This window comes from Mytilus californianus, unplaced genomic scaffold (genome assembly GCF_021869535.1).
Source record: "Mytilus californianus isolate M0D057914Y unplaced genomic scaffold, xbMytCali1.0.p SCAF_69, whole genome shotgun sequence".
NCBI lineage: Eukaryota > Metazoa > Mollusca > Bivalvia > Mytilida > Mytilidae > Mytilus > Mytilus californianus.
This window is the reverse complement of record NW_026262722.1, coordinates 51,585-69,923: the sequence shown is the minus strand read 5'-3', so window position 1 is coordinate 69,923 and position 18,339 is coordinate 51,585.

Genomic DNA, 18,339 nt, shown 5'->3' with positions numbered 1-18,339 from the left:
TAACACAATATCCACAGTTTCATGTCAGTACCGAAGTACTGGCTACTGGACTGGTGATACCCTCGGAGACGAACAGTTCACAAGCAGTGGTTCCAACTCAGTGCTAGTAAAAACATTAACAGCATCGCGTTTACTGCATCAGATGCTCATTCCTGTTGTGTCAGCTTCACAATTTATGCATAAGCTTTTGAATTTTCAAAGATTTTGGCCTCGAGCTTCAATAAAGAGGCATTTGTTGAAACGTTTATCTGTTACAGTGAAATGTTCCCCTTATGCCATTTGTAGGCCTTATTTATTTTAATTTCAAACTGCCAAGTATGTACTTTCACTTAACCTAGATCTGATTAAGCTTCTTTTCGAAAGAAACAGAACCCTTCAAAACTCATTTGAAAATTAAAGTTACAGCAAGACTAAAGAGGGGGAAAATTAAGAATGGGATATTGGAATTATATAGTCCGAAACTATAAGTGATTAATGGCGATAATACTTTTAAAAATCATTTGACCGATTGAATACGTAAACAGCTTTGACCTCATTGACTGTCTCTGAAAAAAGAAATTGAACATTATAAAACTTGTTTGATATATGAGTTGAATATCATCCGAAGAACCGTACGCACCTTATCTTACAACGCGTATCACCTTGAGATCATTTATAATCCACACGTTTTGTCACTCTTATTTCAAAAACATTTTGCCTCACCGGAGAGCAGTAGCAACCACGATGATGACCTCGACCACCACTACAACCATCACATGATGTTAGCTTCGACAAAAAGCAGATAAATTTGTATGTGATAAAACCAACTTGGAAATAAACAAATGGGAAGTAGGAAATTTGTAGCTGCAAAATGTTCGAAACATTTATGTTACGACAAAACTAGACATGCAGGCATCCAAAATTCTTTAGATGAAACGACTGTGATTTTACGCTAAAAAATCTCATTGTTAAGTAGCCCTCCTGTTAGTAACACATGTTTGGCATGGGACAGTTCGATGAAAACACCAGCGCTAAAAGAAACATCAATGTGATTTCTTTACTTTAAGTCGGTCATTATGCAACAGAAAAAAAAACATAGAATTAAAAAAAAACAATCAAAAACAAAACAATCCCCCTAAAACAAATAAATAAATAGCATACAATAAAGCTAAACAAAACGCAAGATGTTTAATATCTATATTCAAGGTGAATTGCAATTCAAAGGTGACATCATAAATGAATTGAAACGAATTCCATATAATCGTCAAATTTTGCTATTCAATTATGTAACCTTATCTGTTATGTATCGGTGGTAATTGCTGAAAAAAACCAAAATTAAAAAAATAAATTGAAGAATTAAAAAGCCTCATTATGCATAAATAAAGCAAATATGCAAAGAAAGCAATCGAACTAAATAAACAGTTTTCTGTATGATTTTGTTATCAGACAGGTAGTTTGTTTTCCTATTGGAATGAACAGTGCATCTCAGTTACCCCCAACGTAGATACAAATACATTGTTTTAGGTGGGGACAATTGTACATAATTACAACAAAGCGTTCTCTGAAAGTCACATATTGTATCGGTCAACCAATTCGTGATAATGACCATAAAATTAGGTAGTGTCGATTTCAGTCGTTCTTTCTTATATCTCCTTTGAAACAGTTTTTTGTAAGGAGCAGACACCTTTTAATGACGTTCGTATAATGTGAAAAATAACGAGGGTAACGTATTGTTTGAAATATGTGAAAGCCACACGGCCGTTTTACAACAAACTGTTGCTGCAGGATACGTTTTCGCTTGGGTCATCGGGTACTATCAATTTGTAAATAGCACCATTTCAGCAGAACATGCATTTATAGAGGGTTGTTGCTTACAACGGAAAAATTGAATTAAGGATTCTTCACGTGTTTGAAAGTTGTACAGAAGTCATAATGAATTCGTTGATTATAATGTAATATCCATGTTATAGATGACCACTTAATTTCAGTATGTCGTAGACACTTTTGCTTTTGACACAACCAATATATGTGCAGCAACTACTGTCACAGTACTGGGGTCAATTTCAATGAGAGATCAACCTTCTAGCGGAACCTGGATTACACACAGTTTGCTGTAGTTTATTATCTTAGAAATTCATGTTGAATATACATCAAATAAGGGTTTTCTAGAACTCCAATCACAGCCAGACTGAATCAGACGCTAGGCAAATTCAGACGCGAATAAAATGTCGCGATAGATAACAATCGCTAAATTTGTAGATTAGTATACTGCTGTTTTTTATGGACTGTTGTTTGTCATTTTGTCGTTTTTTTTAAACCATGGCGTTGTCAGTTTGTCTATGACTTATCAGTATGAGTGTCCCTTGGGTAGTTTAGTTTCGGTTTTATATGTATCATTACATCTAAAATCATTAAGAATATCTGTTACTGGTCGAAACAGAGACGCTTGGTATCAGTTAACAAAATTCTAATTGTATCTGTGAAACCTATGTAATATTGATGTCAGTTCTTCCGTTTAACCCCCTTGACTTGTTTTTGAGTTACGAACAATATGAGAATTATGATTTCATATCAAAATGAATGTTATATCTTAGAAAAGTAATTGGGAAGACAATGAGTTGTTAAAATATACATAGAACATACAAACCTTTTCTTGGAATCGAAAGACCTATTACAAACACAAAGACCATGCAAACGCCAAAGATAATGAAAAATCCTTTATCTGAAAAGCATATAATAATCAGTATCAATCTAAGGTACAACAAGCTGAGAATTATTAGCCTTACATATTTGCTAAAGGCTGGTATAGGACAACATTTAGGAGTTAGACTATTCATTTTAAAGATATTTGAATCTTTAAGGGATAAACAATGAGTTAGTCACTAGGTATCTGTTACATGTGTTACTGGAAGCGCATTAGCACCCGAAACAACATTAAGTGTCACTTTCATTTAAAAATATTATGACATAAGAATTGTTAAATTAAAATTGAGTCAGCTGATTTTCAGTACCAGTAATTTAAGAGTAGGTTTCAAACTGACAAAGATGAAAGAGAAAAAATTTATACACTTGATACATTAAAACAATCAACCACTACATGATAACGACTGTTAAATGAAAACGTTTATCTCTTTTCTATAAACCATGCTGGATTAGTTTTTTTGTTTTGAACTGGGATCGTTGAGACATATGCCGGTGTAACGTTACATGCAAAACAATCCACAAAAACATCACTATATAAAAAACAAGCTCCACAACGATAATGTACAACACTTTGACTTATTTAATTTTTGACCACGCGCAGGAAAAATGATAAAAAAAAATGTTGGATATATAAATACCGAGACACGTCGTATAGCAACGCGAATTTACACTCGGCAAAAAAGTCATATTCGGGAATATGTCACGTTCGTTACTAAGCAGACCAGACGACGTAGATGGTGAACCACAATCTAAGACGTGGTAAAAATGTCGTTAATTAGTTTAGTCACAGACACATCGTATAGATCACCTAATTCGTGATGGAGTCCATATAATTCACGTAGTGTCATTTTTAATATTTCCTCCTCATAACTGTGTTGGATCAGTTGCTGCGTAAGGAGCACACTCCTGTATGTGCAGTCCGTATAATGTATACATGCATGAGCATAACGTATCAGTCAAGATAGGCAAACACCATACGACGTGGCAGAGGGTATGTTACTGCTGAAAATTGGGAAATTGATAATTGGGAAGTTGAAATCATCCTGTTTTTCATAGATATAAGTCTGAAGTCGTCCATCTGTACATGTGTCAATATTGAAGAAAAGATCAAGGTATGAAGCAGTCCTTCTAGTATCACTAGTGTCCTTAATTGCAAGTTCACTGGGACATATGAGATGCAAGTACTGACTGAAATATGGGTTATTCAGTGAAAGAACATCATCAACATATCTGAAAGTAAAATTAAAGATTTTCGCATGGTACTTTTTCTTTTTGTCTTTTAGAAAGTTCTGAATGAATTCTGCCTCATACGAGTAAAAAACAAATCGGCCAGTAGGGGTACACAATTAGTACCCATTGGAATACCGAATGTCTGTTAAAATATCAATCTTTCAAATTCAACAAATATATTGTCGATAAAAAAATCCATCATTTTTATAATATCATCTACAATGTATTTTCTGATAGAGTCAGTGTGGTACTTCAAAAAATTACAACTATTATAACCCAAACCAAGAAATTTATATCTACGATTCCCATTTTTATAGGAAAAGCTCTGTTTTATGTTTCATGGAGAATAGTAGTGTAAGGCGTAGAAATATCAAAGGTCTTAATGTTGCTGCACAATTGCATAGAATGTGATCTAAGATTTAGCAGTAGATCTCTAGACTTTTTAAGAATCCACATCTGATTGACACCACTGGTTGAATATATCTAATCACTATGTATCTGAAGGCCATATTTTACTCTAGAAAGATGTTTAGTCGAACATCCTGATGATCCACTATGTATCGTTCGTTATAAGGAGATTTGTGAAGTTTTGGTATCCAGTATAATGACGGTAGATTTTCTTCGTCTTCTTTGATGTTGATATCGAATGAAAGAAGAACAGATTTGTGATTTTCTAAAATTTCGTCTTTTTTAAATGATGTTAAAGAACATGAAGGATTACCAGTTTTGCTGTTTATTCCAAGCTCTTTTGTGAGAAATTCCAAATAATGGTTTTTACATATGAGGACAATATTATTGGGGGCTTATCTACTGGAACAACGACATATTTGTCATGAAAAGAGGATAAAGCATCCACAACCTTCGGGTTCTTGAATGGGTTAGAAACCCGTGTGGTCGTAGTTCTTGAATGCACTTTTAAATGCATGATAGGATAGCTTGGATCCATTCAGACACAGTGTAAAACATTTTGCTTGTGAACGTCACCTTGTTTGGTCTGCCAAATTTTCAAGGCAGAACAAAAGTAGTAAGCAGTATCCCTTAACTTCAATTTCTGCTATATAGATAATGTTCTCTCATTGAATAATTTAAATTTGGTGACTATGTTGAAAGCATATATCCAATCGAACTTGAGATAAAGGATACAACAGATACAGCTGTATCATATCTTGACTTATATCTAGAATATAATAATAAGGGTAAGTTGAAAACAAAACTTTACGAAAAAAGATGATTTCAGCTTCCCAATCGGAACTTTTCATTTCTGTGTAGCAACAATTCAGCAGTGCTTGCATACGGAGTATTTATCTCACAGTTGATACGATATTCCAGGGCTTATTTTTCATATCCTAATTTTCTTGATAGAGAGTTACTGCTCACAAGGAAACTGTTAAATTAAGAGTTCCAACTAGGAAGTTGAAATCATCTCTTCGTAAATTTTACGGACGCCATCACGACTGTTATGGAATATATGTTTCACAAATGAAGAAGAATATGTTCCAGTTGTCGTAAATATAATCACGCCCCCTTTATCCCAAATGTGACCTACCTAATTGTGTCTGTCCACTTTTCTCTATTTTCTCTATTCTATCAACGCCATTTATAAATCATACTTATTATTTTTAAAGTAAGCAGTTGTCTATCAAAGTTCGAAATATATTCTGAATATACAAGTAAGCAACACTATGATTCATCCTCCAGAGAAATCAACGCGTTCCCTTCCGTTTTTAAAGGGATTTGTGAAGCTAAATCTTTAAATTTCAATACTACTTTTTCAGCGTTTTTCTTTTGTCTGTGTTTTTGTCCTTGATCAAGGTTTTTGATTGTCCCCTTGGTATTTATTTTCTTATTTCACCCACAACATCGCACGAATTCAGTTCTTTGTATATTTGTCTTTTTCAAAGACATGAGTCAATTTAGAGTATGCCTTTAAATGTATTCAAGTATTCAAGGTTACTGCTCAGTGCGATTTTTATATAAAAGTGTGTAGAACAAAATTCATATGTAATACCAGTCAATCTATAAAGCATTACATGTGATACATAAGTCAGTCAAATGTTTTATGAAGCGATGTACAATAAACAAAGAACAAACAAAAATGACAAAATACGTCTAAAAGTAACCTGAATGAGTTGAATTACCAATCAGAAATGAATTAAGCTTACCAATATTGAAACGCAGTTCAAACCAATAAATCGAGATTGAAATCAGAACAACCAGATAGTACCAACTGAGGAATGTACAAAATTATTGCTTACAAATTGGAAAAATAACAGCTTCGATCAACAATTTACTCAAAGTAATTCATTCGTATAGGTTGCACTTTGTAAATACAGCTGTTTCACAAGCCACGCCTCTTTTGGTGATACATTTAGTATTCATAGATATGTAAATTTGTTAACGTACTGGTTCCCAGATATGATCTCTGTGTTTCATCTCATAGAGACATAACTTGAGAATGTTACCGGTATAGAAAAAATGGAAGCGCCTAAAATATAATTCTTAGAAGGTCCAAAAGTGGAGGTAGGGGTAGTATAGGATTTTAGTACAAGTTTAAACTCTTAGAAGTTCAGGGCATATAGATGTTGAAAATATGCCGCACAGCCCTATATTTTGACCTTTGAATAAAATAGAAGTGCATATTAATTTTCCGTTCTGGGATATAATTTTTCACGAAATTTCTTAGTAAAGTTGGCATAGTTTAAGCCGAAAAGGGAGATCCTATGGGAAATTGCATTGTCTATATTTACAGGAATGCAACCTATATTCTTTCAATTATGTCTTATCTTGCTTACTGTCGTCCATTGCATAATATCGGTTTTATGTCCTGTTTTGTATAGTGTTGTTTGTCTTGTAGTCGTTTTCGTTTTATTGTAATGGCATTGTCTGTTCGTTTTCCACTTATGAGTTTGATTATACCTATTGTATCTTTTGACTCTCTATAAATTCTTTAATATTTATCATGATTTTGTGAGAATCAAATTAAAATGTTTAAATTGTTGATGTTAAGCTCACCTTTGCAACTATTTCTATGTAATCCACTCACAAAGGGAATAATGATGACGAGAGTAATCAATGACATACCAATGCACACCTGCGTTGCTGAAACGAAATTTTTCTATTATAAGAACAACAAAAAATGCAATAACTGTTTACTGTAAAACGAATTCTGAATAATTATTCCCTAAAAAGAAGAAAAATTATGCGTAGAGGTTTACAGATGTAAAAACATATATCCCTCTGATCACTTAGTTTATAGAACTTTCACGCCAAAAAAAAATATCTGCGAAAATCTTTTGGTTTACAGTAAAATAGGAATCAAATTATGTTATATCGACTATTCTGATGACTTACAAATTACTTGAATCATTTCAGAATAGATTATTACATTTTTGTAATATCAAACAGATTTTCTTTCCATTTCTTTTTAGTCTTATTTCGTTGTATGGGATAAGCACATACTCATGTATATTCACGTAGAATAATAATTTTCTAACAAATAATTATACACGAAAGGTTGAAGTCCATAAAAGCCAAACGCTCGACTAAAAAAGTTAACGACGAAACGACTGGAAAACAACTTTCATATACCAGACTTTGTACTTGTATAGTATTAGATGTGATTTACCTTTTTTTCGGTTTTGAATCAACACGTTACTTACATTTTCTGGTCTGCTGCTGATATAAATCTGGTATAACATGTGTATTGTACGTCAGTTAAGAATTTTCTCATAACAGCTTCCTTAATTTTTAATATTTTTTTTTCTATTTTTCATTGCAATTCAGCAAAATATATGATGAAGTCTTTGCATCTGCTTGAGACAGAAAAAACCAAAAATAATAGTGGTAAATAACTTTTCCAAAGTAAAAATAAATTAAGGATGGTCTCGGTTCGAGATAACGAACTCCGAGGGAAATTCAAAATGGAAAGTTCTTTATAAAATGGCAAAATTAAAAGCTCGAACATATCGAACGAATGAAAAACAACTGTCAGATTCCTAACTTGGATCAGGCATTTCCTTATGTAGAATAGTGGATTAAACCTGGTTTTATAACTAGCTACACCTCTCAAGTGTATGACAGTTGCATAGCATTCTATCATATTGACCACAATGTGCAAGCCAAACAAACAGACATAATAGGTACAATTGTCAACAATTGGGGTAGAACAGTCAACATTGTATTATAATCTTAATCATTATAAAAACAAATAACAACATAACGGCAGCTGAAATCGCTTTTACTGAATGTGGATTTGCATGGCGGGTGTTTTACAATTTCTTGAATAAAACTATCTTCAACAAAATTTTTCACTATAAACATGATAAGCAGATGTATGATTTTCCTTCTGGTAACAGTTTTTTGTTGACGAAAGAAACTTGTGAAATCAATTACCATAGTAGTATATTTTACCACACATGCAACACCGCCCACACATTTTTTCTCTTGGCGCTTAAATAGAAAAAGAATAAATGTGTTTTTATTTAGTTAAAACACTGAATAAATGGTAATGGAAAACAAATATTTTGCAAAAGCAATAGATAAGTAGTAAATTAATCCATATAAAAAACATGTCTATAAAAGATTTAAATATTTCACAACAGACAAAATGGAGATAAAGAGTAACAACACGCGTGTTGTATATGTAATATTTCTGATAATTGTGATGAGAAAGACTAAATCAAAACAAAATAGACAGGACAGTTTATAGCATCACAACTCAGATAACGCCATGGCAATACAAGAAAACGACAAACAACAATAAACACAACATAGAAAACTAATGACTGAGCAACACGACAGTCGTATAAAAGTCATGGAGACGTCATGATGAATCAGACAACTGAACAGTAAATGTCACTTTTTTGGTAATTTAGTTTTTTTAATTCAACTACTGAAACAATATGACAAACAACAATAATTATAGTACATATAGTTACAATTGTATTCTAGGAAATGAATCTCATTTATGGAACACATTTTAAAAAGGTAGTTAAATATGTTGTTTATGAAAGGATACAATTAGTTTGCCTTAAAATGTACAGATGAGTATGTCGTTATCTCAGCATGTCGCACTACTTATGATTATTCCACTTACATGTTTTGAGAACTGCCCCTAAAATGAATACTATAACTACACCTATCATAACTCCAACGAATGTCCATGCCATATGTTGTTCACCACAACTATCTTTAAAAAAATGAGATCTATACAAGGCAAAACAATAAATAAATGTCCATGAGATATATTATGGAATGCTAAACTATATGATATAGTTTTCATTAAACAATCTGAAATCTGAGAGTCTAATTATTGGTTTTGTAGAACAGAACAAAAAGATATGCTTGTAAAATTGAAAACAAAAATGAATGTTTTATTTTAATTTGTTAATATTCATTACACTCTAACGGCATTTTTTTCATAAACAGTTATTTAAGTAATTTGTTGAGACATATAATGTGCTGCAATCTATTTTTTTGTTGTCGTTTGTTCTTTACATGCTTCAATGTGTAAATTGGAGGTTTATGAGGTCAACCTGCATACTATTATACGTATCAAAATTGTTTGAAGCCATACTCAGTCAGTAATAAATCAAAACAGAATTATGGACACTTAAAACATCTCACAAAAAACAAAGTTTTCTGAATCTTCATTCAATAAAACATTAATAAAAGTAAAAAATGATCAGGAAAATCATTTTGCAATTGCGTAATTATTTAATGTGGAAAAGTAAAGCAATATACGCTTAAAAGTACTTACCATTCTTAAATACTGTCTTGAATAATACTAAAATAACATTGTATATCAAAATATAAACTTCTTTCTAAACTTCTTATCTTATGTTGTCGTACCAACTGTTCAGTAGACTTTGTCGGGTATATGCAATAGTTATATGCTTATCTACTATACTGTTATAGTAAAATAAAATATGTATTTCAAAACACCGTATTTGTGTAGCTCTTATCTACATTGAATTCCAATGTTCTGTCTCGTTTAAATTTTTTCATTAGTATTCAACGAACATTTTAGACATAAGTCTACGGTCTGCACAGGTTTCACTTTGCTTAACTACGAAAATAATTAATAAACGGAATTGCTTACACTCCTAATGCAGTAGTAATTAATTGGTAAATATATAATAACCAGATTCCTGTGTAAACAAGAAAACAATTAATAGTAATTTTTTATTCTTGTAGTGAATCATATCTTTGTCCGTTTGGTCTTTATTGAATAGTTCTCTCGTTTGCGATTATGTCATGTCTCTTTTTATTTTTGGCCATGACGTTGTCAGTTTGTTTTCGATCTATGAGTTTGACTGTCCCTCTGGTATCTTTCGTCCCTCTTTTAGTTTATAAATGCTAATTGTAAAGATATGACTTCCAACACATTTATGAGTTATGTTAGAAAGAGCTACTCATTGAAACTATTAATATTGACTGCAATACTATTGGTTAAAATTAGTCTGAACACATGTGCTTCATGCTTGGCTGATAATGTGTGAACTGACATGTGACATATTTCCACCATCATTCTAGCATTGATTACATGGAAGATATCAACAAAATATTAAAGACCTATGTATGAATATATTAAGCTTTAAAAGTTCCACATGAGGTTCAATATAAAGGTATACACAAGTTGATTTGCATTAAATCTTCTTTATTGAAAAGAAATATATCAAATACATAAACAAAAATCATGCCGTCCCCAACAATGGTAAATAGCGCCCAAACAGATTTCACATTTGTATAGAAAGTTATGTATACCAGCTAGGACGTTGTCAACAGTGACGAGACGTTATAGTGGAAATTAGTAACAGGATACGTAATAGCGTATCGTGCTGCAAACGTTTTTTATTATCATTTCTTTCATCAAATGTTTGTTTATACTTTTAAGTGATAATAAGTTTTGTTCTTTTTCTGTTATCATGAGGTAGAATTGGTTTGATGTGTTTGTTTTAAATAATTATTTTGGTTGATGTGTGTCTAATGTGCTGCTCTGTACGTTCATTCATCATTTGGCTCAATTTTCAAAGTAAAGTTATGTCAACTGTTACTTGTCTTTTCATTGTTTGTTGGACGTTCTTGCCATACCCTTGTCAGTTTGTATTTGCCTTATGAGATTCTCGTTGGCATGTGTTTCCTCTTCATTTAAATATCATGCAAGTCTGGCTGCTGAAACACACAAATGAGGTTCCCAGAAGAGCATGTCATTCTCGTTACGTTTCACACAAAATTGTGTCTTGCCCAGCCTTGACTCTATATTTTGTCATTTTTGTTATTATCAATTTTTTTAATTTTTGATTAGTGTTACTTTTTTAATATTTCGGGCTTTTATCGTCGAAATGTTTATCTGGTGCAGCAAAATTGGTACCATTAATGTTATTACTACCACTGGGTTTATACTACTGCTTATGCACTGTTGTTCCCCGAGGGTATCACCAACCAAGTAGCCAGTACTTCGGTACTGATGTGAGTATACTGTTAATGTGTTATAAAAATTTGTTAAAGATGAGCCTGAAAATGAAACATGCTACACAGAAGAACAAGTTGTAAGTTTCTCACTGATAACACATTTGAACACAATGAATTTAGAGGTATAATGTCTCAGCTGTTTATCGGCATTCCTATTGGAACATATTATGCGCCTCTCCTGGCTATTTTCACACTAGTCGGAGCTCTTTAAGACATTTGTAAAAAAAAGAATAAGTAACTAGGGCATTGAATTTCACATACAGGTATATATTGTTGCTGTTCTTTCCATTAACTATCCAAACTTTCCTGATTGGGTCCCAATTACATCTTCCCGAAAAGAGATAAAAGGGACCACATATAAGATATCATTTCTAAACGCATACCCCGACTACAGCTGTCATCTCTGTTCAAGAATTTATGACAAACGAGACAATTTCAGTTTTAAAATTATAAATGTCCCCCAGCTTAGCAACAATTCAACAACATTGACTGCGTATGTAGTACACACAGCTAATACTCAGAGTTTGTTTCACAACATCGGTGTCTAAGGAAAAAAATAGTGAGTCAGTATTTGTTCCAAAGCTGGTGGGTCTAGAAGTACAATTCGATGCACGAGGTTTTTATAGTGTTATCATTTTGTTTACCCTTGTATATATATATGTTTTACCTTATTTGTACGTTATCAGGAAAGTAAATACTAGTATGTCATTTATTGGTGCCTGAATATAATTATGTAGTTAGGAACGTTATAGTAAAACATCTTTTAAGATTATTGATGTTATGTTATGAAATTTGCTATGCATATATGATTTCAATTAAATATTATCAACACCCTTTCCAAAAATACCCAATATTATCCAAGATCAAGGCATGTTTCAACTCATTCATTTTGTCATTATCTAGATATTCCCCAAATAAGTTATTTCTCGTGTACATACTTGTTTGAAAACAAGTAAACGCAATTTGCTGTGGACAAAAAAAAAAAAAAAAAAAAAAATACATATTGACGTCCAAGAATAACTTGACTAACAGCATAAGTCAATGTAGCAACCCAAAAAGGTTGTTTCAGATAGAAAGTGCAAATTAAAAAAAAATCATGACTGTAGCCATGAGGTTCAATATATGTCATGAATAGAACAGCTAATTGAAAAACATCAGTTAGAAATATCCGATATCGTCATTGAAAGAATAGTGGGAGATACCAAAGGGATGTTCAAACTTATATGTCGAAGACAAATTAACAACCCTATTGCAAAATAAAAAAACGACAAACAACAATCTACGTACGCACTTTAAAGTACTAAAGACTGAGCTACACTAACCCTACCATCGGAGTTGATCTTAAGTAATTTGGAAAGGTGAGCAGATTCTGCTAAACATATTACATCCTTCGTGTTGCTGAAGTAAATACAAATTCTGTGATAAGTTCCATTGAGTGATTGCACGTTCAGGGAAAGAAGACGGAATTGTGGTTACGGCAATTGGAATATTGCCGTCATCATATATGAAACAAACTATCAGCGAACTTGTGATGGTGTAAATGTTCGAACGAAGACTTCATTTTACTACTTGGGACCCTTAGTTTAACAGCTTCCTCGTAAACAGCAACCTTCATTAAGGATAGGAAAAGCTCTTGAATATCGTATCAACTGGGAGATAAACATGAATTATCGATATTCAGGCGCTACTAGAATGTTGATACATAGAAATGAAAAGTTCACAATAGGGCAACGAAAATGACATTTTTCGTCGTAAAGTTTTGTTTTTAAGAGACCGTTATTGTCAATTTGTAAATCTAAGTCAAAATATGAATATAAGAATATCATGTAAGTCAGTTTCATATGGATAAAGTAATAAGTCGGCAAGCTGAGGAACACATTTCGTTCCCTTAGAAATACTAATTTCTTGTTGAGAGATATGTCCATAAAATGTAACAAGTATCTTTCCAAGGAAGAAGTCAATCGTCTTGACAATGTCAGTTTTAGAAAATAAAATTGTTTTAATCAGAGAGCTTTTGACTCAGTGTGACGCATCACTCCTAAAAATAGTTATATGTATCCACAGTAACTGTTGTCATTATTATTTGTATGTAACAAAGTGGGACCAAACCAATTCTTCTCATTTGTCTTTAAGGTTTGAATGGCAAATACTTGTGTAAAGTGTAAATGGTTTTTGTTATATTGAAAGAAATAGACTTAGATTGTATGTACTCTAACAACCGTTGGGTTAGGTGATTATCATCAATACATTCCAGTTTTATCGAATTTCCATGCTGAAATATAGGGTCTTTGATCCTTCTTTGTCTAGGTGTAAGTCATGCAATACTGATTAACTTGGCATATGAACAAGTAGGATCTAAGAACGATACATGTTCATCTTTACATAAGTAACTTTTGTTTCACTTTAATGAGAACTTATAACTCTGAATGGAAAAGGTTGTCACACAAATTTGATATTTGGTATATTACACATATATAAGGAACAACAAAAAAAACCGTGTTTTATCAATTTTCGTAAACAAAGACATGAAATACCCTATGCCTCAACATCAATACTTTCACTACAACTAGTGAAATGGAGATTTTGTTTGGGAAAAAACATAATAAACATGAATTGAAATATATAATGAAATAACGAAAAAACTGAAAAATGTGATAGTTGAATATCTTACAGATCCATTCGACATTCCTTGAGGTTTTAAAAAATCGTATTTCTTGTTTTTTGTTGGCTATTTGGTATCTGGCCATATAACCTTAGCCAATTGAATGTCTGTTTTTGAAAGTTGATGACAAACTATTTTTTGTAAAGTTTAGTAAAAGAATAAGAATATTTTGCCTTGTATTGATCGAACAGATGAAGGAATATTACCTTGTTGTATAACTGTAACATTAACAATTGCCACATCTACGTTTGTTCCATGATAACATTTCCAAGGTCCATTGAGTCTGTTGTCTACATGCCTTTGTATTACAAGGACAGTTGTGTTTGTTTGTAGATCCTGCGTAATAACATTATGTGACGAATAACACCCTGGGACTGGTATAGGGCTTATACAGTATCCTTGTTCTTCGTTTATCGGATTTAAAAAGTCAACTTTAAATTTTAACTGGCTAACTGTACATTTGAAAGTTATGTTCTCTTTTTCAGCTTCCCAAGTCAAGCAGACGTGGACGCCACAGGAGAAAATGACTGAAAAACAAATGAAACAGTTAAAATGAGAAAAAAAAACAATGTCCCGATCTATGCATAAAACAATATACAAAAAACAATCCTTACTTTTAATTTATCAGCGTTTTCAATTTCATTTTAAAAGTTCTCTTATGACTTTTAAAACAATGACTTCAAATTTAATCATTTGCTACTTTGTTAAAGAAAAACACACTTTTCATTACAATAATCATGGAGAAGTATTTGCTCATATTGCCCAAATGGCTTACATAGAGATATGGCTTTTTTTAAAACATCGCTCATGTGCACATAGCAACAATAGTGGAATTGACTCTTTACTCAGAAAAGTATTTTAGGCCACTAAGGTGCATTATTGATCAATATTAACACATAAAGAACTACACATTTGTTTTGTTATTTCTTCATCAAAAGTTGAATGTGATTCCTACTATTTAATGTTCCATTTCTAATCTCCATCATGTATGCGAATCTTAGCAGACACAAATACACATTTGAAACAATTAGTCTTCCTTGTATGAGTATGATGTTGCGAGGAGTGGTGGAAGAGAGAACAAATGATTGATTATAGTTTGGCATGATGTATTGTTTAAAAAGTGAAGGGTGTATCCCGCAATTAGGAAGGGCCTAACGTGCGAAAAATTACTGCACGAGGTGTTGCAAGTTATAATATATATAAAAATAAATACTGCTATAAATACTTTACACAATGATCTTCAGTTACCAGTATGAAATTAAGGAATAAACTTACATGTCATGCATATACTTGATATGACGAATATACATATATAAATCCTCCCCATGGAAGGTAATATAACGTGTATTCTGAAAATAAGTTCTACAAACTTATCATGACATAAAGTGTCTATGTCTATCGAATATTTGTTCAAAACGTTAGAGAAATCCTCATATTACATTAAATGAATTTAAATTTATAGTACACAGTTGTATATTTTACGTAGTAGTAATGAATTAAAACTTTTAGAAATGCACCAAGTATATCGATCTTATCCTGTGAAAGGTTAAACGTTATACAATTTGTAAAAAGAGACTTCGAACAAAAGAAACATTATACATATACGTACTTTATTTGGATTGCAGTACGATGAAGTTTTAAAAAGAAGACACAGAATACTGTAAGTAAAGAATAATCATTTTCCTCATCGGTTTATTTTCTTTCCATTAAACTTATCACTAACATATATATATATATATATATATATATATATTTTCTTCAACATTAATGTACCAAATGAAAATAGAGGTAACGCAATGCGATCTTAAATACAGTATGACATCTAAACATTAAAAAGTCCCACTCAAAGTAGTCACTGATGAGTTATGTCTGGCCAATTTGAATTTGGTGCAGATGTTAAAATAAAATTGAGAATGGAAACGGGAAATGAGTCAATGAGACAACAACCTGTCCACACAACAGAAAAACAGTCCAAGGCCACAATGGGTCTTCAACGCAGCGATAAAATCCCGCGCCAAGATGCAGGCTTCAGCTAGACCCTTAACACAAATGTATACTAGTTCAGCGGAACGAATGCCATACAAAACTCGGAAACATATAACTGAATTAAATAATAAAAAGAAACCACAATACTAACAGAGGCTAGTGGAGCCTGAATTTGAACAAAAGTTTGAAATAACATCTACTAATAATTAAAACTTATATATGAACTGTAGATTGTTTGACTTTTATCTAATTTCAATATAATTTTAATTTCATGTGTTGTTTCAATGGTTTAAGTGTTGTTTTTACAAGTTTTTTGTTTTGTTTTTTTGTTATTCTTATTTGTATGCGTTAATCTTTCGGATAGATGGTATTTTACAATATAAATGATAATAAACGTTTGAACAAAAATCTTATATCGGCTTCATTCGTGTTGTAGTAATTCTCATTTTGTGACTAGTAATTTCAATACTCTAAATGAATACTAGGCGTGCAAATAATATTATTTGAGTGCCATTTGATGAGCGTCTAGAGACTTGTGTTTAAAAAAAAGGATACTGACCTGAGAATCACTAGACATATCTAGTATATTTCAAGAATAATATATATACTGAAGAAGGCCGTAATGGCCGAGACGTATGGAAAAACGTGTTATAGTTTTTATTATTGATTTAACATTGTTGTGCTGATATTTAGAGTAATTATGAATATAATATGTGTAAAGCCGTGTATCACCTTCACTAGTGATTCCATGGATGGATCTGTTATAGAGTTGTCACTTGTTTAGACGTATTTATCAAATAATTATTTCTGTGACTGCATCTTACGATCCTTTACGATAGATAATTTAGCAAATCTGCAATCAATTCCATCTTCATGCCTAATATAGCATGTACTGTGTTACAACTCTAGATTCTACTGACGAGGAAAGATAACACTAGGCCACCGAAAGGTGAATTTTGTTCAGTCTAGGTGACCGAGTGGTCTAGAGCTGGACACAGTGCAGGTGGTGTTGTCTCGATATCTCAATAGCATGAGTTCGAATCCCGGCGAGGTAAGAACAAACATTTGCTTCCAAAATTTGCAGATTTAACATTGTTGTGCTGATATTTAGAGTAATTATATATAATAAACAAGTCTAAAAGGGTACAACATCACCAAAACAATAATGAAATCATGAACAAATACTAAATATTTCATATAACTAATATTCTTTATCAGTAAGATGTCAAATGATTCTTATCTTGACATGTGGTAGTCGAACTGAAACAATAATCTTGATCGTTATACAAATTATCACGAATCAATACGCTGGAAATTTTTTTCAATATTTATGTTTGAGAGGAGGAATGAATTCCTTAAAACTGTAATAGTCCAGTACTGAAGCCTGAGTTACTGGAAACAAGTGATGATAGGGTCCATTTTATTTTTTTATTAATGCCCTCTGGGGAAACTGTCTTTAACTTTCTTAACCAAAAACCCTCCCGACTCTAAAATATCTTTCTTGGAGACAACTACATCTATAAAGGACGGTGTCATATCAACAGACCCTTACTGTAAACCTACAGATAAACTACCAAGCGAAGCGTAACCAGCTACATCAAAAGGATAAGCGTTTATTGTTATGCATATATTACTCCAGATACGTTTATACAGTCACATATACCATATAAAGACATTCCTCATACATGTAGCAGTCTTAGAGGAGCTTGCGGATCCATATACTTTCCAAAGTAGATATACATGCGAATAACGTATCATTAACGATCTATGAACTCATAAGATAATTCAGTCAATATGCTACTACTGTGAAATGATATGTTAAAATTAAAAAAAATAAAAGTCAAGTTTGTCATAGACTCTTGTTTGAATTCGTTTATATATTTCATTTTCAAGAGAAAGATCCAGATGAAATGGATAAGAATATTCTTAAGATAAAATTTTCTAGAATATTTGAGACGAACGCACTCACTAATATATGTGTGAGTGATATTGTTTGTCTATTAGATGGATTTTTGCTTCATATAAATACAAAAACAAGCCGGCCGTTTGGATTCACATCGACACATGTTCGACATATATATATAAATGGCTTGTCCAGACACCCTTGCGCTTAAAGTTTATTTAAGTTATTGAATTTGCTTCTGAATGCATGATCGAACAGCTTTGATCGTATCAGATTGAGCGCCAATGATTGGTTTGTATAGCTCGATGTATTCCAATTATAATAATCACTTACCTAAAGTTTTTTTTTCTCGAGTTGATGAGCTGGTGATATTTCGAAACTTTGTCCAGCTACCTTCTTAATT